Source organism: Phocoena sinus, chromosome 14 (genome assembly GCF_008692025.1).
Source record: "Phocoena sinus isolate mPhoSin1 chromosome 14, mPhoSin1.pri, whole genome shotgun sequence".
NCBI lineage: Eukaryota > Metazoa > Chordata > Mammalia > Artiodactyla > Phocoenidae > Phocoena > Phocoena sinus.
This window is the reverse complement of record NC_045776.1, coordinates 67684888-67707440: the sequence shown is the minus strand read 5'-3', so window position 1 is coordinate 67707440 and position 22553 is coordinate 67684888. Positions and strand designations below refer to the sequence as shown.

The window sequence follows — 22553 nt, the reverse complement described above, 5'->3', positions numbered from 1 at the left end:
GTGTATATTCAGCAAAGACCACGGTGACAGGTGCCATCACCCATAAGTGGGATCTTAGGATGCCCAGCTCTCAAGGTTTGGCATTCAAGAGCTGGGAGAGGAAGAGGAGTGATGTGTCTTGGCATCCAGCACTGGAATTCTGTCGGCCCCTTTGCATATGGTATCCCGCATAATTCTGTGGTGCTTGGTGGTGTGCAGTGAAAGGTCCAGAAGGGAATTGATCAGGCCTGGTAAGCCAGATGGGAGCCCTGGATGGCAGGATGGGATGGGATGCTTGGGCACCATCCTCTGTCCTAGAGCCCCTCTACAGAAGAAGACCCAAGCCACTGGAGGCTGGACTTGTGCAGCTTCAGTAGCTCAGGCAGTCCCATGACGTAGAGGGCCTGTCCAAAAGGCTCATCCCACAGAAAAGAAAGCACCCCACCCCTTTGTAAATTTATTTATTTATTTTTGGCTGCATTGGATCCTCGTTGCTGCGCGCGGGGGCTACTCTTTGTTGTGCATGGGCTTCTCACTGCGGTGACTTCTCTCGTGGAGCACGGGCTCTAGGCACGCAGGCTTCAGTAGTTGTGTCACGCAGGCTCAGTAGTTGTGGCCCGTGGGCTCTAGAGCGCAGGCTCAATAGTTGTGGTGTACGGGCTTTGTTGCTCTGTGGCATGTGGGATCCTCCCAGACCAGGGCTCAAACCTGCGTCCCCTGCAAGGGCAGGCAGATTCTTAACCACTGCGCCACCAGAGAAGTCCCTGCCTTTGAATGAAAACTTACTATTTCAGAAGTGGATGCTGACCACACATCTAATCGTTGCTTGCTGACTTGGAGTCACCTGTGTGACTCCCCAGTAGATTGTCTCATCTTCAGCACAGGGCTGGTGTCTCAACCTTTTAACATTTCCCCACTCCAACACAAAGGGTCCCTCTGTGTGAATTAGGAGAAGCTGTCCCTTCCTTAAGATACCTGGCTTCTGTTTGTCATAATGTGGATCTAGGATGACTCCAGATGTGGACAGCGCCCCCTAGAGTTGTGCAGGCTTGAGGCACCTGTCTGCAAGTTGTTCCCTCCTCTCCAGCGCTTCTCTCTCAGAAGTTGTGATTTGCCGCTTCTAATTTCTGTAGTCTATTCCTAGAACACCAGGGAAGCACGTTTGCCAGAATTGAGTGTAACGTTAAAAAACAAGATACCAAGGTGAGTAAGGAGTTTAGTACACGGATTCTTGACATCTCCTTTGGCTGCTTTTTTGCTTTGTGCTGACTGGAGTGGGGTCCTCAGGCCTTGGGTGCATTACAATTAAATGGATAGGCCTTTTGTGGAGCAGAAATGGCATCACCATTTTATGGGAGAAGATACCCATGTCTTCCTAGTAACCAACTTAAAAATTAACTTTCTGTCTATAACCTGATTTGGGTGTAAGTTCTCTTTAGTTCTGTGTTACAACCTTGAACCAACTGTATTTGGGAGGAGTTGGGACAGCACTTCCATGTCATGGGACATTGGTGTGGCTATTAGAAGCAGGAGTCTGCACCTTTGCTATGCAGACACCCAAGGTTTGTCGGGTTCCTTAAACTGTGTTGTAAATTTTGCAGAACCAAGTGGTTCTGGATTTCCTTTGCTGATGGGAGAGGCAGCAGAGCACCAAGTCTGGAGCCAGACTGCCTTGGCTTGGACCCGACTCTGCCAGTTACCTGCTGTGGAAAGGTGACTTTGCCTGTCTGGGTCTCAGTTTCTTCATCTATACAATGGAGTTGAGTTACTCACACCACGCTCTTTGTGTCTAGTGATGATGATGAAGAAAATAACATACAGAGTTACATAATGTTCCTCACATATACTAACACTTATGTTGTAGTTCCCAAATGGCTGGAAATTTTTATTCTAAAGTCGTAGTTTATCAAGGTTAAAGAATCCAAAGATGCTAGTCATTGACAAGAGAAATGATCATATTGTAGGTATCATTTCCAACATGCTCAGTGCTGACCACTTGCACCTGTGTCCTTTCTCCCCCTGGAAGCACTCTGCGAGGGACCGGGGTGTTCACACCTTGCTGATCCCTGGTTGCCTCTTTCAGCTCTGTGTCCTGGGCAGGGGTGGGGTGGGGGGCGGGGGGTGTGGGGGTGTTTGCTGCGGCTCCATCTGCTCACCCCTGCACGCTACAGCTAGATCACCGTCCAGGCTCTGAGCTCTGTCACTTGGGCCCGTGCGCACACACACACAGACACACACACACAGAAGCATGTGAACTGCAAGTCCGGTGCACAGGAGGCTGGGTTTCTAGGCCAGCCTGTCTGTTATTCCTGAGGCCGCTTGGCCTGCACATGGGCATGACTGCTCGGAAGGGAAGCGGCGTTGTGGCTTGCTTCTCTGGATCCAGCCAGGTCACGTGGAATGTTGTGATGTGCTAAGGCTGTGCTCTGGGGTCCTAATTATGTGGGACCTGTGGCAGGCACAGGTGACTTCAATGCTTGATTTGATCCGCTGTGCAATTATGCCAATGCAAATACTGTATTAATGTTAACCCCCCAAGTTAGGCACATGGACTTTTTCTAAAAATGGGAATGATATGAGTGCATTGTGGGTTTTTTGTTTTCTTTTTAATAATTCCCCCCACCGACTCTGCCAAGACTGTGCAGTGCATTCCTCTCCTTGAATGGAGACGGTAGTTTCCATCTCTGTCTACCCCCTTCTCGCACATTCCTGAGACTGGGTGACGGAAAGATGTCCCTTCTGTGCAGGTGTGTTTTCTCCTTGCTTTCTCCAAGAGGTACCGCTTCTTTCTACTTCAAGGCCAAAGAATCTTGCTCCTCAAAGGATCTGACGTCCTGATGGAACTTTCTTAAATGGGGACTCTTCTGGTTTCCTTAGGATCCTGATCCTGAATGTGTGTAGGGAAACTGCTCGGTGACTTCCTGCAGTGACCTTGAGTGTGCCTGGTGGGGCTCAGCTATAATTTCTCGTGAGGCACTCGAGCGAGGTCAGGGCTTCCACTCGACACCCTCGCAGTGTCTTAGGTGAAGGGCCCACTCACAGGGTAAGTAGAATGCATCTGGTATCAGGAAGTGAGGTCATTCTTACCCAGTCCAAACTGGAAAGAAGAAAAGCCTCTAAATAAGCAAGCAACCTAACCTCACCTTGAAAACGATTCTGGGCCAGCCTCTGAGCGGACCTGGTGGGATTTACCAGCTTTGAAGTCCTAAGGTGCTATTTTAATACTTTTCTTTTACACTGCAGGTTTCAAGACCGATTTAACTAGATTCTGGAGGGAGCTTACTTTACAGTATTCTTAAGAGCTCGGACAGTCTTGAAAGAGTTAAACTCTAATTAGCTCATTCCTAAGGTATTTAATGCCCTTATTAAAACTCAACTGCTCGTTCGCTTTTTTCTTTAGTGAATCAGATTTCTCGAGGAGCTGAGCCCTCACTCCTCAGATCACAGGCTCACATGTTGAAGCTGGCAGTGCTAGAGGCTAGTTCCTATCTGTGTGACAGCATTTTTAATTTAACAGGACCGCCTTTGATGTTCCCAAATATTTATAGGCAGCTTTAGATCATTTCAGCGTGTGCTTTCTTTTTCTTTTCTTTTCGTCTCTCTCTCTCTTTCTCTTTTTTTTTTTTCAAACTGGAGCAAAAGTTCTTCCTCATGCAACAGCCTTCCTTTTATCCTGTTAGTTTATTTTTGTTTCCTTTGCAGCTTTGGCGAAGGCTCTTTGGCTGCATTCACACACACAGGATTGACTCTTCCTTTTGCTTCTTTGGTAAAGGCTACCTCTGTGTATCATCTGCCTGCTTGAGTTTGCTTAAAGCACTTCTCTTTGTCCCTTGACTTTCTAGAGACTGAGGTTTTTTCTGATTTGGATCAGGAATCTGCTCTCTGGCTGACCTGAAACCTTTTAGGTCCATGCAGAGACCTGGGCAATGTGTGTGAAGGTGTCTCTTTATGGATGACCAGGCTGCGCTGTCCTACTCTGCCTGTGCATCTTGACCGGGCCTCAGCAAGTTATGATTTATGATGTAACTTTGGCAGAGACTGTTGTAGCTGGGGCAGGAAATACAGATAGACAGAACTCTGTTCTGATCATTGCAGGCTTGCTCCATTTGGCTTTGCTGGACTTCCTGGCCGAAAGTAATAGAGAATGGTCGACTTCAGACTCAGGAATGGGAAAAACAGAGCTGTGATGTAGATTTGTTAAACCATTAAGGAAAAGGAAAAGGAAACTTTGTACCAATCAAATCAAATGACAGGACAGAGGACAGTGGTTTCTCCAGCTTGGACTCTGGGTAAACACTCTGCTTGTGAAACAATCTAAGCTTTTTTTCTTACCTCTCAGCTGCTGTCACTTCCCCGGGCCTGGAACCTTTCTGTGGCTGCCTTCATCACTGCTGGCTGCCTCCTCCTACGTGGAAGGCTTTTGGGGCTGAAGGTCACATAGGTGGTTGGTGAAATATTTGAATGAATGAATACTGTATCTAACACTGTCCTTGGAGCTTTACATCCTTGGTCCCACTAGATCCTCAGGACCATTCTGAGCGATAAGAGGTTCCATCCCTGTGTTTCTAGATGAGGACACCAAGGAGTAGAGAGGTTTAACACAACTAGTGAATGGAGAAGCTGGCCTGGAACACAGGACTGTGTTTCCAGCCTCACCATAAGGTAGTCTGAGGTGGGTAAATCCGATGGCGGTCTGCTGATCTCTTATGACTAAAAACCTTTTACATCTAACATCAGCTGTGAGTTGCATTCTGAGAGTTCAGAGTTGACCAGACTTTTGCCACGTAAGGGGTACAGTAGTGAAAAGCAGCGTCCTGGAGTCAGGCCAGCATTTGCATGCCGGCTCTGCCACTGCCAGCTCTGTGACCTTGGCCAGGTCACCCAACCTCCCTGAACTACTGTTTCCTCATCTCTAACATGGGACAGTATAGCTTGTACCTCCAAAGGATTGTGAGGATTAAATGAGATAATATACGTAAGGCATCCAGTAAGTGCTTAATACGTGTAGTACCTGTGGCTTTGCTGCTATAGAATCATCACCCTCAAGGAATTCACAGTCCTGCCGGAAGGACAGTCAGGTAAAGCAGGTGAACGTGGTAGCTGCCGCAGAGATGTGCTAGTGCTTAGCATGGGCCCAGGACAGAGCCACCGGCTTGGTTTTCTGTCTTCTTTCATTCAGCAGATGCAGATTGAGTGCTTGCCCTGTGCGAGGCAGAGCTTTGAGTCACACTCCCCTCCCCCTCCTGAAATTTCCCTTTCCCTTGGGGGAATTTGGGTTAAAATGTTAATTGCTACCTGGAGAAAAATTTCCAGAAGTCATTTTCACATGAAATCCTAAGGTGCCAAATGGGCATTTGACAGTTTATCTCTTATGGCTTTGTGTTATCCTTCAACTGTTATTTTAACCTTATCTAATTTTCCCAGTCTCTCATACATGAAAACGGTACTGTCCTTGAGAATGTACAAGCGACTTGCCGAGGGAGCAGGTGGTGATCCTTTTGTTCCTCACAGTGCCCAGATGGTGTCCGTGCCTTCTCATGGTCTGGTTCCGTGGGGATTTTGTTGATAAGATTTTGCTTTGATTCGGTTTTCCAACCCAGTGCCATATTCGGATTTGATTACCGGCACTGTAGCTTGTTTCTCTGCTTAGTTTCATTGTCTCTGTCATTGGCTGTCTGGAAACATAGGTCCCATTCTTTACCTCCCCACCCCTTCACAAGCCGCGGGGATGGTTGTGCAGGAGAACTTTTTAACTAACCACCGTGTGCGTGGTACAGAGTGGATGGTTCATAACTTTCATTTGTTGAGTTGATTGATAACATATTTAACCAAATATGTTAAATATTTTTAACAAGTAGTACAATTGAACAAAAGATACAGTTGAAAGGCAGTTGCTATTGTCTTCTATATACTTTAAGAACCCAAATAAGCCTTTTTTCTAAAATAGATTTAAGGTAATTTCTGTGCCTTTCTCATAGAGTTAGCGAGCTTTCAGTGGGAGGTTGGTGTTTTCTAAATACACTGTTGATTTGAAGCTAAGATGATGCTCTAACTGCTTTTGGACCATGAACATAATGTTAATTTTTTACCTGGCTCTGTTTGAAGGTACCACCAGCATGGGTCAATCTATTCAGCATTGGTACCCATGCTTTCTTTAAATAGCATGCTTGGGCTTCCCTGGTGGCGCAGTGGTTAAGAATCTGCCTGCCAATGCAGGGGACACGGGTTCAAGCCCTGGTCCAGGAAGATCCCACATGCCACGGAGCAACTAAGCCCGTGCGCCACAACTACTTAGCCTGCGCTCTAGGGCCCACGAGCCACAACTACGTGCCACGTAGTTGAACTCTGTTGAAGAATTCAACACACGCCACCACTGTTGAAGCCCGCGCGCCTAGAGCCCGTGCTCCGCAACAAGAGAGGCCACCGCAATGAGAAGCCCACACACTGCAACGAAGAGCAGGCCCCGCTGGCTGCAACTAGAGAAAGCCCGTGGGCAGCAATGAAGACCCAACGCAGCCAAAAATAAATTAATAAATAAATCTATTTTATAAATAAATAAATAAATAAATCGCATGCTTAACTTCACATTAAAGTAGCTTATATTCAGCTAAATCAAGCACTGATTGACTTAGGAGGAGGGTTTGGAAGAAGGGTGAATGGGAGAGAGAAGGCAGCATGCGACTGAAATTTGCTGCAGGTCAGCTCCATAGTGTCCATGAGAATTGAGCAAAGCCGATTTCTTTCCAAAGAACCCCCAACAACCCTTGATGTTTACTTACCTTCTCTTGGGCATCTTGGTGGCGTCCTTTTGTCCTTGGTCCCCAGTACACTTCAGCCATGGATAAGGATAAGGCAGTAGTGTCTGGAAGCACATCTCCAAGCAGTGTTGGGTAGTGTGCAAGGCTGTTTTGGAGGGGAGAAGTGGGCGTCACTAACAAATTTGGACAGAAAGAAGTCTAAGAGGGTTGAATTAGTCCCCCTGGGGCCTGAACGTGGCGATATTTATGTTTTCTAACAATACTTATGGACCATCCACTTGCCCCATGCCCTATGGGGTGTGTCTGCCCCGACTCTGGTTGTCAAAACTAGGAGCAAAGGCCATTCCACATCGCACCCCTTCCTCCGGCTCAGTTGGACTGCCGCTTGCACAGTCAGTCGGACGCAGTGTGGTTTTGCTCAAGGAGGGGAAATCCTGCATTGATGATAACAGTGATAGGACCTGTGCTTGCAGTTTGGGTGTTTGTAATTGGGGATTAGAGCTGTCTGGGCAGGGAGCAAAGCTGAAGGTAATGGTCGAGTAGAGACCTTGGGTTCCCAGGCCAGGCCTTGTGTCTCAGTTGGGCTTTTTAGGCACCCTTGCCTGCAGAAGGTTTTTTGGTTTTGAACCACTTTCCCAAATTCTGAAGCCCTTCCTGGTCTTAAGTCTGTGGAAACTTGCCCTTTGGGGATGGGCAGCACCTAGGAGCTGACAGCCTCTTAGCCTTGACCGTCCTGTGGCCTTCCTGTTGGCCTTGTTCACTGCCCTGCTGTGGACTCTACCTCTAGACCAGGACGGTTTTCACTTGTACTGATTTTCTCAGAAAATAATCAAACTAAAATTTGCTCTTGCTGGTATAGGATGATTATGCAAATCAGGTCCATATGCTATGTTCCTGGAAATGTTCAGCAAAAAGAAGAAAAGGCCTTCCTCTGGCTCATGTACTTTCCTCATTTACGCAATGAATTTGATGAAATCTGGTTTGTGCCCGGGAGCCTCAGTTTCTCTGTTAGACTTTGGATCTGAAATGTAGTAAGGGGAAAGGTGAGGTAACGCAGTGCCGTCTTCTGTGGATTGGAGCAGCCCCAGTGTCTTCACCAAGGTCTGCCCTGTTCCTGTGTTCTTGGGTACGGCGGTAAGGAAACCTCGGGTGTATAAAGGTGTGTCTGGCCATGCTAAGTGCCTTCTTTCCTAGAGCGGTTTGATGGATACGGGCTTGACATCTTCTGGATAGTGTTCACAGAATCACTGCCGGCCTCCTTCTGAGTGTCTGGGGGCATGGGTAGGGGGGAGGGCTTATGGGCCAGTGGGAAAGCCAGCATGTGTCCCTGAGATGGTGACATGGCTGGACTGAGTACCACATGCCTGGGGTTGCGGGAAAGTGCCTAGAATTGCTGAGAAGCTCCTGGGGACAGGCCTCCAGCTGGGTTCTTAAAGAAGGCTGCCGCTTGGATCTTAGCCCTGCCAGCCTGTGGGTGGGTGGGTGGGTAGGTGGGGGGCATTCCTTGCTGAGACCCAGGCTGGCTTGGCATCCGATGGGGCTTTTCCTAGCTTGTGGGGGTAACAAGTAGACCGGAGGCCACCTGGTGTGTAACGTGCTTGTGGCAGAATGAGGCATGGCTAGGAGACAAGACGCCCGATCTGCTCCCCGATCTGTCACTTAAGTGAGACCCGAGGGGAACCAGCCTCCCTGAGCCTCAGCCCACACATCAGTAAACTGGGTGAGATGCCTGGGGGCTTAGATCTGTGTGCCCGGGGTGGGGGGTGGGGCAGGAGCAGGAAGGGGGAGAATCACCCAAACTGGACACCCAAACTGGAGAACCAGGGAGGGAAATGAACTTCAGAGGGCGAGTAGGGGATGGACAGGAGGGGCTTTCAATGTCAGGGAAGGTGTTTGACTTTTTTTGTAGAGACTGATTGGTCCCACAGCCATGTGCGGTAGATGAGGTCTATGTACACGGCCAGATTTTTGATAACACCACCTCCCCTGGTCTGTGTTCCCCAGCAGCACAGTTTGTAATCACACCAGCCCGGAGGCTCAGTTGGGAGCTGTGCTCTCCTCTCCTGAGAACAGCCTGGAATGTAAGGGAGTAAGTGGCATTCAAATGAAAACCTTGAATTCGCTTTATTAAAGATAAATAAATTACATGCCAGCTTTGGCCTTTAACTGTTATTACTAACAAATTGCTCTCCACCCATACTCTCAACCATTCATGACACCCTGGGGAAATTTGCTGTTGCGGCTCTTTTTTCCGAGAGTTTTTTTTTAATCTACCATGAGTGCGTAGAAACTTCGGGAGGGCAATTCATCAGCTGCCATTCAGGTTCTGCCCATAACCCATCAGTTGGGGCTCCATCTGTTAACAGTCCTGGGTTTCAGAGGAGAGATTTCGAGGTCCGTTAGGATTAGGCAATAGAGTGACAGGGTGATTTGGACATTTTTCTGGTTATTGACAGGCCTTACTGTGGCTTCTCCCCAATGAATGAGGAATATATTTTTCTAAATCCAGCCACTGAGCCAAATGAGCCACACTAGGATAAACTCTGTTTGTTTACAAATTATGAAGAGAAGGGCCTGGCCATTAAATTCTTCTGGGCCAGAATTCCTACCCCTCTTCAAAGTTGTAATCAAACTAAACAAACACTTTCCACAGGAACTAACTCCCTCCTGAGAAGCAGGAGCAGATGCTCCTGGGAGGCCTTTAGCAACTTTGGAATGTTTAAAGTAGAAATATGTAACCAAGGTGAAGTTGTTCCAGAAGCGTTGCTTGCTCTAGCCAGGACCAAAGCACGTGTCAGCTTTTTAATTTAGGGCAGGAGGTGCAGAATGATCTGGGCCAGTCCAGGCGGAATTTTCTCTAGGATGTTTAATTTTCTATTTTCATCTTCCCCTGCTTCTCATAATTTCAGTTCTTTGTGACCTTTATTCCTTTCTGCTTAAGTAACTTTTTTTTTTGTTTTTTAGCTTGATCCTTATCTCTTAGCTATGCTGGATTACATCTGGGGATCAAGGAACCCTCCTCCTAACCAAAGCACTTAATTATTGCTTCTCTGTCCCTAGGAAGGATGTCAGGTGCAGAGCAAACACTCCAGGGGAGGGAGACAGAGGCTGCCTTGCCTTTGTTGTTGTCCCATAAGACGTGCTTCTGGGGATAGGCAAAGACCATCAGGCTCAGGGACAGAGTTTCCCAGCTCTTACTGATTTGGTCTTTACCAGCTGGCTTGATTTATTTTGGTTTGGGTATGCTGTGAATTTTTAGGGCCTCAGGCACACCTGTATTAAAATAGAGGTACAGTTTCTAATGCCAGATGCAGATTTCTCTAGATTGTGCCTCAAAATGAGCTTTCTTCAAGGCATCTTCTGAAGGATACCAGTCCTACAGAATACTCTGGAAAGGGTTCCTTGGTGAGCTAACTTTGAGAATGCTGTTTCTCATCATTGCCTCTTGGAGATTTAGACTGCACAGTAGTAATAGCTCTGAGAAATACTGCTGAAAAGGAATTTAAATGAACTCTATTCAAGCTGGCATTTTGCAAATATCCTTGATCCCAGAACTCGTTTTTCGAAGGCCCCAAGGTGCTGGGGAAATTCCACTCTCAAATAGCTTGTGTTAGGTTGGTTTACGGGCCGGGCCTGTCCAGTTGGTGTCCCACTGGATTATGAGCGCAGAAGCCCAAGACTGTGTTGATTTCCAACTTTCCACAGGGCCCTGGGATACAGTTGTGCCCACCAAGAGGGGTCAGAATGCCTTTCAGCTGTGATGGGACCTTTTTTTCCATTTGGGCTTAGCAGGTTTGTGGTCTTCTCTGTACTTGGTGATGGATGGGGTAGGGGTCGGAGTATAAAAGAAGCAAGAAACAGCACCTCTCTTTGAAGAATTTAATTTCTACTAGAATGGGAAGATTCATGAAAGAGTTAAACAGAAATACCTTCCAAGCGGATAGGAAGTGATACCAAAAAGCAAGCTTAGCACCGGGTCCAAGCAGCCTGTCCTCTGGGCGCTTGTCAGGGGTGGGAAGGAGTGCGTGTGTTGCAACTGAGCGAGCTGTGGGGAGATAAGATAAAGGAGCACCCTGGCAGCTGGGACGTCCTAAATGACTTGTCATTAGACTCGGCCCTGTGTTTAGCACATGTTCACGCGGAACAATCCCTTAGACTCCCCCAAGGTTGGCGTGTTAAGAGTTGGATGAAATGCAGCTCTGAGAGCTCTCTGGAAGGGAGCTGTCTCTGGCTGCTCTGCTGGATTTGGGGTTGGCCACCCTCCCCAACTCTGACTCTTTAAGCTGTGAGTTTGGCTGCCGGGTTTTGGGGGCCAGCTGCCTTGGAGGTGCTGGGCTGAGGTGAATGGTTGTGCATTTTTCAACTTTGTCTACCTTGGTTAATGCACAAAAAGATTAAATACGCATTTCTGGCTCTAGTTGCCTTTAGGAAGAATGTGACGTGAGCAGGGCTGAGATGCTCCTCCCCCTGTGAGGTGCTAAGAGGAGACTCCAGATGAATTTAAATTCTTCTCCAACAACGTGTCACATTTCATAGAGTGTTGACATAGGGCTTTTTTTTTTTTTAACTTTTTAAAGTTGGGTTGACCTACCTGATGGATATTGTCAGCAGCTAAGTTCTCTCCACAGCCTTGGGCATCCAGCCCTTTGCCTCAGTGGCTTTTGATGAGGCCCCAGGCTCTGCTACTGCACTAAGGGTGGGGCTCAGCCCCTCCTCAGCTTCCCCCCTCAACACACACACACCCCTTAAGGAAGCATCCTCTTCTTGCAGGGTGCTGATTGTCAGAAAGTTCTTCCTTACACTGAATCAGACTTCTGTGCCTTGGTTCTGGTTCTGCTTTCTAGAGTATATTAGTGCCCTAGGGCTACCAGAACAAAGCACCAAAGAGTAGGTGGCTTATACAACAGAAATTAGTTTTCTCACAGTTCTGGAGGCTACAAGTCCAAGAAGAAGGTGATGGCAGGGTTGATTTCTTTGGAGGCCTTTCCCTTTGGCTTGTAGACGGCCAACTGTCTTCTTCCTATGTCTTCACATGGTCTTCCGTCTGTAACTATCTGTGTCCAAATTTCCTCCTCTTAAAAATGACACCAGTCATATTGGATAGAGCTCATCTTTAACTTAATTACCTCTTTAAAGACCCTGTCTCCAAATAGTCACACTCTGAGGTCCTGGGGGTTTGACCTTCAATATAGAGATTTGGGGAGACACAATTCAACCCATAACGTAGAGCCACTAAGACATGATGGCCCTTCAGATCTTTGAAGGTGGTTATCCTGTCACCCCCTACCCACCACCACCACCAATGAAACCAATAACATTTGTTTTCTCCTTGCTGAGCACCCTGGTTCTTTTCATTATTCTTCACATGAGATGGTTTTGAGGTCCCTGACCGCCTTGGAGTCTTCTAGACTTGCTTTCAGTTAAGAAGAGACAAAGTCGAGCACTCTGGACTGCTTGCTGTATTCTAGATGGAATTCATCCCAATATCTGCTCCAGCAAATGGTTTTGATGATTTTTTGGAAAACTTTAAAAGATTAAAAATGGACCTGAGTTTCAGTGGCAACTTTTATATATTCATCTTTAATTGTGCCTGAATAGGTCTGACCATTGACACATGCACACGTGTGTATACACACACACACACTCATGAGAGCAGTGCTAACCATAAGTCTTCTTCTGAGTCAGGCATTGATTTTTAGAGTTAAGTGCTCAGGGTCCAAGTTTATACACCACTCTTGTCCTTCCTTATACTTCAGTTTTAGGAAAGCCAATGCGGGTAGTTATTTCAAAAGAACAAATAAATGTAGAGATGTGTTTGTTCTTTTGAAGTGTAATTGCTGTCTGGAGAGTCTAGAAGTAACTCAGTTACTTGAATATAACTCCTTTTAGGTACAGACTCTTATGCCAAGTTCTAGTGTAATTAGATTTAAAATTATAAGGTATCCTCTTCACTTTTGGAGATTGTTTTACTTCTTATTGCCCACATCTCCTCCACCAGAAATTAAGTGTCAAAAGGCTTATCTGTTTTGTTCTTCGTATTTTCAGCACTTGGCAGAACCAAGTTAAAAAAACAAAAGTTTGTTGAATGACTAAATGAAGCCTCTGAATCATCTTGTGCTTATTTAATCAGGAGTGTCCTGTTGTGCCTCAGAGGCCTAAATGCGGCAGAAATATCAGCTTGGGGTTAGGGGATTTTTCTGGTTGCTTCCCCTTTTGCTGTTGAATTGTGGATCTTTCCACGAAGAGACCCTCAGCGCCATTCACTTTTCTGCTAAGTAGTGGTTTGTAAATCCTGATGGATAGTTCTGACAGACTTTCTCCCTCCACTGTAGTCTGTTCAGATGGAGTGCGACACTCTTGGAGTTCCTTTCTTTGAAGGTGCTTTGACTACACCACCCAGGGTTTCCAAATTGTAGCTCTGAGATGCCCAGAGCCCTGGCCCCACACAGCTGTTAGGCCCGACAACATCAAAAACACCAACTATTTATAGCATACTTTTCAGTGTCAGGAAATTACAGGATGCTCTTGCCAGTGGGACAGGGCAAACACCCACCTGCCTGCCACTACACTGCTGCCCAGAAGTTTGCAGCCAGGTGGCAGGAGCTGAGTCCCACCTGAGTGCTGCGGGGGCCTCCCTGGGCTTGAGGCCTGCTGGGACGCCAATTACACTTCAAAAGAATAAACACATCTCTACATTTATTTGTTCTTTTGAAATAAGTATCCCCACTGGCTTTCCTAAAACTGAAGTATAAGGAAGGACAAGACTGGTGAATAAACTTGGACCCTGAGCACTCTAAACATCAATGCCTGAGTCAGAAGAAGACTTATGGTTAGCACTGCTCTAGTAGAGCTCAGGTCCTTGGAGATGGTGTGGTTGGGGGTAAAAGAACAAAGGATGCCAGGGTATGTGGACTCTTGAGAGAAGCCCATGCTGCTCTAACTGCCAGCCCCCAGGTAGCTGTGTCTTCAGTGGTCTGTGCAGAGAAGCTTGTTAGGTTAGATCAGTGTGCAGTGCAGTATCTGTGTAATTGTCCCTGGAAGGATCCCTCAGATTTCAACCCAGGAACTCAAGATGCTGGCTTTGGATTTGGGTTGGTACAATCTCCGGAGGGTGAAGAATCTGGAGAGAATGTGAAAGCTCTCGAGAAGGCCTGAAAGGGGTCTTAATCTTCCCTCACCTGCCCCTGTGGAAAGCTTTGCAGGCTGCCCTTTAGAGTCCAGGGGAAGGGGCAGCCCCCCCTCAGGGCGCTGCTTTGAACGTTTAGAAAGGGCTCAGCTGCTAGGATGCTGCTGAGGGCGAGCTCTCCCCTGATCTCCAGGCCTGAAGGGGTCGGACTTTGGGGGGCAGGCTTCATGGTGCTGGCTTTTGAGCCCTTCATCCCCTCGCGTGGCTCAGGGAGGGACTGGGTGTGAGAGAGAGGCCTGTTCTGTCAGTTGGAGTTGCCACTGAAGCGCTGGCTGCCGGAGCCTCTGAACCTCCAGCAGGAGGGGATTTATCACGGGCTGTTTGCATGCTCGGAGGAAGCGGGGCGGCCTGACTGTAGGGAGTGAGCAGGCTGAGCGGGCGTGGCTCCGCTCCTCGCGACCCCACTAGGCCCCCACGGCCCTCTCAGGGTTAACGGCTCTGCTTTGGAAGCAGCTGGCCAGTTTACACTCCTCCCTGGGCTGTACAAAAATACTTCCTTTGAAGTGTGGGGAGAAGCGGTGAAGGGTAAAACCTGGTGGCGAACCGAACCTGGAGCGGGGCCTGCGCGCATGTCTCTCCCAGGAAGTTTGCCAGGGGACCGAGCCCCCAGGCTTCCTGGTGACCCACCAGCCGGTAGGGTCTCCCCACACATTTCACAGCTCACAGCCGGGTCGCAGCTGGCTTCCTCTGTGTGTATGTGTGCATTTGTGTTTAAAATCTCTGCGAAAGGAGTGTTTCTCCACGAGAGAGACGGTTAGACTGCAGCTCCTGGCGCGGGCAGGAACCCTTTGACCACACGGCTCCCTAGGGCTGCTCCAGTGGGGGTGGCCGGGTGGCGTCTTGGTTCATGGGAAGCCCTGGTATCTCTACTTGGTCCTCAGGCGGTGAGCCTGACTCCTTGCTCCCCACACTGGTGTAGGACAGCCGCCACAGATCCCGCCTCTGATTCAGATCAGAGCAGCTCAGCGCAGAAGACCCGTGGGCTCAGAGCAGGGAAGTTCTGGTTCTGACGCTTGGGACTACTTGCTGTGACCCAGCACGATGCTCTGACTCCTCTTAACCTTGGGGTACCATTCTGTAAAGTGGGGCTGGCAGCTCCTGCCACCAGGATGTTGTAAGGATCTGTGGAAATAAAGGGTTGGGGGCACCCTGAGAAAGTACAAGACACTTCTCCAGTGCAGGGCCTGCTGTTGAGCAGAAATGGCATTTAGGAAAAAGGGGCCGAAGAGAAGAATGCCAGAGCAGAAATGAGACGGAACAAAGCTTGAATGTCTTCTTAATCCTTGAGTATTTGCAGCCGAGGAGGGGTCAGGGTGAGATGGGAGGAGAGGCAGCTGTTATATTCTAGAGAAGAATGCCAACCTGTTTCTCCCCACAGATGGGGCCACACAAGTTCTTTCTGAGTTGGGGTTTGCAGTCCTGTCTTCCTTGGGAGATGCCCTTATCATACGGATTTCTTACTTCTCATGACACCACTTCCTGTCTCGTAGACAAGGTGTGAGGGCCACAGATTTAAAATATCACAGGGCTAACATTTATCGCTGACTTGTGCCAGGCATGACGTTAAGCACCCAACACAAACGATCATATTTACTCCTCATAGCAGTCTTGTGCTGTGAAGCACTTGTCCCTGTTTTATAGATGAAGAAACTGAGGCTTAAAGAAGTGAAATGACTTACCCAAGGTCTTACTACCTACTGATACAAGTATGGAAATACAGGCCCAGTCAAGCTGATTTTAGACCCTTTACTCTTCATAGCTCTAAATTACAGTAAGTGTTGAAGGATGAAATTTAATTCAGTGCCCCAAGCCCGGTCAGAAACTTGTTTTTAGGGAGAGAAGCAGAACGTTGAACTCTTCAGATGGTTACATTCATCTGTTGATTCTTGCTGATCAGTTGTATTTGAATAAACATAAATGCTTTTTCCCCTTGTCATTTCTGAAAAGGAACTTTTCTAATTTCTAACTCTCTGTGTTGTCTTTATAACGTATATGCTGTTTTCTTTCTCATTGGGAAGGAGGGATGATGGTTGTAGGGCTCTGTAGTCGTGGCTTTCCTACAGTTGAAGTTCTTGGTGTTAGGGATTGATGGGTAGTCTGTACCTCTAGGAATCTTAGCTGTAGGCTTTCGGTCTTTTCCCCAACCTAGATCCAGACTTGGCACTTACTACAAGGGACTTGAGATCCCATCCTTGACCTTCCTCAGTTAAGGAGGGAGAGGGGGAGCGAGCTGGGAAAGCTTCAGTGATTTGCCCCCTATTGCACTTGGGGCCAGACCCAGGGCTGGCCGGCAGGCCACTGGCCACATGCTTCTTCTTTTCACCTGAATTTCAAACAGGAGGGAAGATGAAAGGAATAGAAATGACAAGTCAGAGGAGTAGGAGAGCTGTCGTTTGCAAACAGTTTCTTTTGATCTTCACCCCCTTGTTATACACACACACACACACACACACCCCCAAAAAGCCACACTTGTAGTAGCCTGAGCACATGATTCCCTCTAGTTCATTGAGGGACAGTCATTTTTCTTTTAGCAGGAAGCCCCCCACCCTCCAGTGGTCTGTTTCAGTTAGGGCCCCACATCCCCTCTTCGATTCTGCTACTTGGCTGCCAGATGTCACGTTGCTCTTCACAAATCTTTTAAGAGCTTTTTTACTCTTTATAGGATGGAGTCTAAACCCTGCCTTAACCCTAATGTTAAAGCCCTTGGCATTTTGCTCCCCATCTGTCTTTGCAGTTTGATACCCTACTGTAGAACCACTCACCTCCTCCAAGCAGGCTCTGGCCTTTATTTGCCTCTTTGCTCACATTCTGCCCATCTTTCAAGGCTGCCACCTCCAGGAAGCTCTCTTGGACCACTGCAGGACCCAGTCATCTCTGCTGCCTCTGAACTTGAGACAACCTGGTCTGGTCATGAATTCGACACTTCATAATGTGTTATTTTTTGTTGTTTAATTTGTGGGTGTGTCTGTCTTCTCACTGGATTGCAGGCCTACTGAGATCAGAGGCAGGCCTTCTGAACTGCTTTACATCACACCAGCACTCCATTGGGTCTAGGCTGGATGCTACATAAGGATCTGGGACTGTAATGTTAACTTTTTTCTGTTAGTAGGAATGAAAGACTTGATAAATGAGTTTCCAAAATAAAATAATTAGCAGAGAGATTTTTATGCCAGAGAGATCTTGAGATCTTGCTATGCCAGAATCAGTACGCTTTTAAATCAGGAGTCCTTGAATGAATCGGGGAGTTTGTGTACATTTTTTAATATGTGTGGTTTTACTGAGAAATGGTCTATAGTGGGGATTTTGGACCTAGACCCCTTCAGGATGACAGCTAACAAATACATGCAGTTTTAATCTGCTGTTGATGTTTTGCTCCCCGGTTAGTTGCCCTTTTATTTTTAGGCTTTTACTTCAGTGTTCTGATAACTTCTCCCTCAAACTCATTTCTTGGATCTCTTCTCACACTGTTATAGTTGTGTTCTTCTCTTAAAACTATCCCTAATCTTTTCTTTCTTTTTTTTTTTTTTTTTTCTGCACGGCATGGGGAATCTTAGTTCCCCGACCGGGGATTAAACCCTTGCCCCCTGCAGTGGAAGCACGGGGTCTTAACCACTGGACCACCAGTGGTTAGATTAGAAGTCCCCCTAATCTTCTTAGCTATTATGATACTGTGTTTTGTTTCCTTGACCCTTTCCGTAGTTTATGGTTTTGCCCTCGACTCTGAGGGGTGCAGGTAGGTTGGTGGTCTTCACTGGATTTTTAGTTTGACCTCTCAAAGGCGGATCCACCTGTATGGGAAGGATATATTTTCCCTTCTCCGCCCCCTCCCATTCCTTCCCTCTGCCTTCAGGCCTGTGTGTATGAAATTCTGGCTTTGAACACACCTAACAGTCCTGGACCCTTCCTGCTTCTGAGTTAACTCTTTTGTGCCTGGTCTGCGTGTGGTTTGTTCAGCTGCAGCAGTGGATAGAATCGTGTTTGCATCCCCATATACCTTTTCCTTCTTGGCATTTTTTCCACTTCTTAATCCCCAGTTAAGCGTGTAGTAGAAGAGGTGGTGGCAACACAGGTCCTCATTAATACCTCTCCATTTACAAAATGCGGGGACCGGCAGGGAGTGGTTCACGACTTACCCAAGGCCACAGGGCCAGTAAGGAGAATTGGCCTTGTGAGGCAACTCAGAGATGTGCCATGCCCCATGACGGCCCTGTGTGGTGGCATTGGGAGGCCAGTGACTGGTTGGGTACCTGTAGCCCTTTGAGGGAGGGAGTTGTCCAAATGAAGCAACCTGGAGTGCTTAGTCCAAGGGCCATTTCTAATCAGATTTCTATACATAATGGATTTTGAGGGTAGGTTTGGTATTTCCTCCAGGTTCTCCTGTGTTTATGGGTGTTTTTCTGGAGAGATGAATTTTACAACATTCATCTTTCTGTTAAAGAGGGCTGAGATCCTTCAACCAGTGAAGAGCCCCCAAGGGGGGTGCCATTTGTGCCCCTCCCCCTGCAGGGATTGCACTGGGGAAGCTGGCCCTGTGGGCCTGCTGCGCCCTGGTAACTCCAGGGACTGCCCTGGGGGCACAGTTGGAAAGTCTGATGTGATCCACCCTCACCCCATCCAGTGTCAAACTTATGTTTTCTTTCCTAAAATAAAAGTCTGTGAGGAATAACCTTTTAAAATAGCAAAGAGTTAGAGGTTGGTTTCTTTTTCAAGTTCTTATTATAGAAAGTGTTACATGTATTCACAAGTAGACAGTATGTGTCCTGTACACAGTGTACCTCCGCTGTCATGCCCCACCCAGTCACCATCACCTGCTTTAGAAGTTGTCAACTCCTGGCCCCTCGTTTCATCTGCACCCCAGCCTCTCATGTTCTTTTGAAGCAAAGCCAGCATTATCATTTTTTAATCTGTAAATATTTATAAATCTGTAAATATCTGAGTTTTTTTAAAAAAACGTAATCTTAGTGCTATTCCCACAACAGGTTAACGCTGTTAGTGGTGTCCCCCCAAAGGGACAGTGCCCCTGCCCCCCACTTCGTAAGCCGTCAAGTGTCCCTGGCACTGGCGCCCTGATCTGGCGGGCGCTGGCGGGGACGGAGAGCTGGTGGGGACAGAGGCGGGCTTGGGCCGGACGGTCCCAGCGTGGACGGTGGGTCCCTGCGTGGGCGCGCGATGGTATCAGCTTGGCCCCGGGGCTGGAACCTCAAGATCAAAGGGCGCCGCGCGCTCAGCGCTTCAAAGCCGCCGGAGCAGCCCGGATTGATGCAGAGAATGAGAGCGCTCTGCTGATGTAATCATAGCCTGTGAGACAGGTTCTTTTTTTTTTTTTTTTTTTTTTAATTTAAACAAAGACACCCCTTGTTTGTTTAGAGAGGTGAAGCGTGTGCCGTGGAGGGCAGGCGGCATCTGGAGGCTCTAAGCCGGGTTGGGGTAGGCGCGGGGGCGGGAGCGGGGGCGGTCGGGCAGGAATGCCCCAAGCGGAGGGAGTTTTCTTAGATGGACTTGCAGATTTTTCCGTAAAAGACAAACTGTTTCTGTTAAGAGCAGCTGATTTTTGTCCCTTTCTTAGGATGGTCGGGTTTGTTCCCAAGTGACCCTCCTGAGATTTTGAAAGCAGCCTCCTCTGGTGGATGAGTCAGGCTTTGGAACACACCTGGTGAACCAGGTGGGAGACAAACCAGGAGTAGGCAGGGGCGTGTGTGGGCTGTCTGGGGTCGTTCCTGCTCATCTGTCCCTTCCCCAATGGGTGTGAGAGGCTTTCCCGAGGCTGGTGAGCAGGGCTTTCTGTTGAGGGGGGGGTCCCCAACAATATGGCAGAATGCCAGGATCTCCACCACCCCCAGCCTGAATATTTTCCAAGTCTTTATAAGACTCACAGACGAGTGGCTGATTTTCTAGGTGTTCCCAGCTTAAGCTTGTGTGTCTGCCTTTAGCTGTTTGTTCAGTACACACATTGGCGAAACTGTGCCATGCATACCTCCATGATAGCCATGCTCCATTGTCTTACAGACAAATAGTTGCACAAAGCAGTCTTCCAAATTGAGCCAGCTTGCTGGCCCTTGAGCTCCTTCCCAAGATCTTTCTCACGTCAGAGGTCGGGATCAGCGGGGTCTGAGGCACTCAACCAGGCTAAGTCATGGTGACTGACGTCCACCTCAGCATCTTATGGGCACGCCAAGCAAACCAGCACCTGTAAAACCAGATTTCTCTTCTGTCCCCAAATCCTTTTCTCTTGGGTTCTTGCCTGTAACTCAAGCTGAAATCCTGCTGTCTGTCTAGACTGTCTTCTCTCTTCTGGCCCCAAAGATGCCTCTGTCCACGCATGTCGAATTGTCTGTAAGCTTCTTGACAGCAAGACTGGGAGGTTTTTTTTATCCTTTTTTAAACTATAAATCAGATTTCCCCCATCTTCTACAACCCCCGCCCCCCAGTATTTGATCATGAAAAATTTCAGACATAAAGGAAAAGTAAAAGAATTTTATAGTGAACACCTATTTATAGTGAACACCTATATACTCATTGTCTATATTTTACCGTTAACGTTTTACTCTACTTGCTGTATCACATATCTGTCCATCTGTTCATGTGATATGTCTTTAATATTTGAAACCTGGGTACATGTATATGGTAGGTGCTCAGATGTTTTAATGGATATGGCAGGGTTTTTTGAGGTTCCGTTTTTATTCTGGTTTTACAACTTTTAGATCCAAATATCTGTCTTTCTCTCTCTCTCTCTCTCTCTCTCAAGTTGGAGCAGCCCCAGGGATTTTGCTTCTTGATTTGGACACTCAAGGGAGAACCCAGAAGCTTGCAGTGGCCAGAGGACAACCTGGGGCATGGAGTTTGCCTTGGAGACCTGTTGTGTTTGAGTGACTTGCCTCCTCATGCTTCCTGGAATGGAGCCCATTGCTCTTCCTTGGTCTTGTCCAACCCTTTGCTGCCTGGTGGTTGCAGGGCTCAGAGACTGTAGATTTTCGTACAACAAGTGCTACTGTAGAGTGAACGGTTAGCCAGCTGGGTGGAACTTCTGGTAGTTTTTTTTTTTTTTTTTGCGGTACGCGGGCCTCTCACTGTTGTGGCCTCTCCCGTTGTAGAGCACAGGCTCCGGACGCACAGGCTCAGCGGCCATGGCTCACGGGCCCAGCCGCTCCGCAGCATGTGGGATCCTCCCGGACCGGGGCACGAACCCATGTACCCTGCATCGGCAGGCAGACTGTCAACCACTGCACCACCAGGGAAGCCCCTGGTAGGTTTTTAAAGAAGCTGGTTTTAAAGATCTCTAGTTTGAAGAGTATTGTGTTGTTTATTTTTATTTTTGAGTAAGTAAAACAAGTCACATTTCTTGAAATATCAGTATGAACGTGTGCTTTGGAGGGAAATCTCATTGGAATCGACAAAGTCAGCTTATTTGTATGACCCTTTCAGTTGAAAGGCTTTAGCTCTCACTTGTAAATCTGCTCAAAGGATCCTGGAATCCTAAAATATTTTGACTTATATGTAAAAACTTAGATGTAAAAAGCTTTGCAAAGTTTAGATGAACCACAGCTTGTTGCACTTAAACTGGCTTCCCGTGAGCTTTCCTTTTTCTTTGCTTTGCTCAGCTTTGTGTCTCCTCTGGAATAAGCGGATGGGATTGCGGGTGTGTGCAAAGTCTTCTAGAGCAGAAGCCCTTTCTTTCACTGTTATAAGCAGGAAATGGACCAGGTCTGCAAGCTTACCAGATTCTTTCTCTTCATAGGATGGGTAAGCTCTTCACCTTGCGCGTGGTGAGCACATTTTCATTCCAGCCTGTGGTTTCCTTGCTTAAGGGGTTGGGTTCAGAGAGGTTTCAGTTTTAGGGGTGTGTGTGTGTGTGTGTGTGTGTGTGTTCAGAAGAACGACGTGACTTTGCCATGGTCTCCATGGTGCCTCCAGGGTGCCAAGAGGTGTGTGACATGGGTTGTGTTGTGAATCTGCTGGGTGTGCCTTTTTTTTACTCCAGGGTTATACCTATTTTATTTTGCTGTAGCGGTAGAAGGCAGCTATGCAGCCTTTTAATAATGAAGCTAAGACCACCATCTCCAGTTTGATTCTGTTTGGAGACCTTTTTTTTGTTTGGTCTAGATTCATGATCCAGCGGTACTTATGATTTGATTGTCTCCCTAACCGCCATCTTGGTCTGTGTTTAATTTTTGCCTAGCTCTTTTATTTTGAAGTTTTTAAGCATTTAGAAAAGTTAAGTGAATAGTTGAGTGTGGCAAAATGTTAACAGTGGCTCAGTTTATACTCTAACATATGCTGTGTGTGTGTGTGTGTGTGTGTGTGTGTGTTTATTTTTTTCTGTTTTGGCTAGACCATTTGAAAGATGCCAATACCATGACCTTTTACCCCTTAATACTCCAGCATACATCCAGCTAAGATTAAGGACATGCTCCTAACCACTGTGTCATCATCACGCCTGTGAAATTGACATGTTAGATTTCTCTAAGTGTCTTAGACATGTCTAAAATAGCTGGCCTTAAAAATCCAGGATGCATTCAGGCTTCTCTCATCATATTCAACTTTTAAGTAGTTATATTGTGTTGATGCACAGATCCTGTAATGCTAATGAGAAAGCAAAATAAAAGGAAAAGCTTCTTCCACAGTCCTACTAT

The 22553-nt window shown here is 47.4% G+C and overlaps 1 protein-coding gene across 2 annotated transcripts in view; it reads left to right on the top strand.

The window, feature by feature from the left end:
- The window catches only part of ZNRF3 (zinc and ring finger 3), a 147382-nt gene that overhangs the window by 13701 nt on the left and 111128 nt on the right, over window positions 1-22553 (top strand). Inside the window, exon 1 of one of the 2 annotated variants that reach the window (XM_032603242.1) lies at window positions 10467-10529. The exons of the other annotated variant lie outside the window; for it this stretch is intronic. The gene's annotated coding sequence lies outside the window, so the exon portion shown is untranslated. Of the gene's footprint in view, window positions 1-10466; window positions 10530-22553 lie in introns of those variants that run through there. 2 annotated transcript variants of the gene reach the window in all.